The sequence below is a fragment of the Poecilia latipinna genome, unplaced genomic scaffold (assembly GCF_001443285.1).
Source record: "Poecilia latipinna isolate Pla-1442-1.1 unplaced genomic scaffold, P_latipinna-1.0 Scaffold2414, whole genome shotgun sequence".
NCBI classification, from domain to species: domain Eukaryota; kingdom Metazoa; phylum Chordata; class Actinopteri; order Cyprinodontiformes; family Poeciliidae; genus Poecilia; species Poecilia latipinna.
In genome coordinates, this window is record NW_015115030.1 from 81,729 (window position 1) to 83,712 (window position 1,984).

Here is a 1,984-nt window from a genome sequence, read left to right on the forward strand (position 1 = left end):
ATTCTCTATTTTTTTTTCCCCTTTCTTCAGGGAAGAAAAAAATTTTGTTTTTTTTTTTTTTGGGGGGGGGGGCTTTTTTAGATTTCATTTTAGCTGATCCTATTGAGGATGGGTTTTTTTTTTAATCTTTTTTTATTTATATTTTTTAAAGATTGGATAGCCTTTAGACAAACAAATATAATCGATATATCTTTTTACATACACAAACAGTTTTTTTCCTCACCATCTGACAATAAATCAGACTAAACATCTTTTTTAATTATTATTCATATTTTTTTAAATGCCAACAAATTTCACGAGATAGCTGTTTTATTTGCTTACTTCACATTCAGACGTTTGGGGAACAATTTGGAGAAGCTGGTGACGATGTCATGACTTTTGTGAACATTTTTAAATGAATAAGTGCGAAAATTGGTATGTATGTTAAGGCGACAAATTATATTTATTCCTTTTCAGACAGGTAATTACTTCAACAACAAAAATAACAACAGAACAGGCATGGTTACAGTTGCAAATGCACTCAGGATGATAGTTTTTAAAATAAGTCATCATGTGGTCTGATCAAACTAGAATTTAAGTGTTTGGTCATAATGACCACTGTTATATTTGGAGGGGGGAAGAGGAAGCCTGCAAGCCTGAAAAAACATCCCAGCTGTAAATTATGAGTCTAGAGTCATCTTATTATGGGGGAGTTTTGATGCTTTGGTGCGCTCCACAAAATGACACAGATGGCATCAGGAAGAAGAATTATTTTTGAAATACTTATGATCTTATGATCTTAGATCATTAAAAATGATAAGTGGGTAAAGGTTAAAAAAATCATCAATGAATCATCTGAATACTGTCATAAAGGCTTTTCCATTGATCATTGTGAAGGGAGTGAAATCCATTTACATACAATTTTTTTAATCAAACGTAAAAAAAAAAAAAAAAAGCTGAATTTGTTGGGGGTGAAATCTCTGTTCTGTTTTCCTAAACTCCATCTTTAAATGTAATTGTATCCACTTCCAGCCAATCACTTTGGTGGACCAATAGTAAATGTTACTCTAATGTACAAAATAATGCAGAGCTTAATTATCCAATCCAGAGCTCCCATTTTATGTATAATGGAAGTTTCATTGTCTCTGAATCTGAATTATGTGTGAAAACAACATCATTGTGTTTAGGTGGCTGCTGCCTGTCTGCTGCTATGTTATCAGGGCCCCCCTCCTGACATATGCCCCTCTGAGTAAACAGACCTCCCCTGTAACTATAAGCCCCTGCACCCAAAACATCCCTCGTCGCTCCTCTTGCATAATAGTGTCTTGTCTGCGTGTTGCAGCTGGAGCATCCCAGTGACCCAGATATAATGAGACTTTATGGCTCTGCTGTCTGCTCCGCCAGCCTGCAGCGCTCCAGCTCCACCAGCAGCAACAAATCTTTCCTCTCTTTCCCTCTCTGTCTCTCTCTCTCTCTGCCATTACTGCCTGACCCACATCTCCATGGTTACCAGTCCAAAATGGCTGCGAGGAAGAAGCCGAGCGCTGGCTGACAAGGTGCTTTAGCGACTGTGACCTCTGGTTGCGGAGGAGCGGGCGTGAGAGTGAAGTCGAGACTGCACAGCGAACACACGCTGCAGACCAAGGATTAAGGGTGACTTCTTTCACCCCCACCTCTCTACTCCTGCTAACTAGGCCACGTTCATTGTTGCCATATTCTGATGACATGCAAAGCTGTAATTATGATAAGGAGCAGCAAAGAATATGTAAACCTAGAGACAAAGGCAGTGGGGCACGGACCGTTTTCAAACAACAACAAAAAGATTAAACATTTAGCTCACCGAACTAAGAGTTCTTGAATGTAATGCTTCAAACTCAATACAAGACATAGGAATGTTCACATTTTATGTATTTCAAACCGATCAGGGTTTTTTAAAGAGCCACAGACCTAAAAAAAAAAAAAAAAAAAAAAAAAAAAGGGGGGGGGTTAAGGAAAAAAAAAAAAA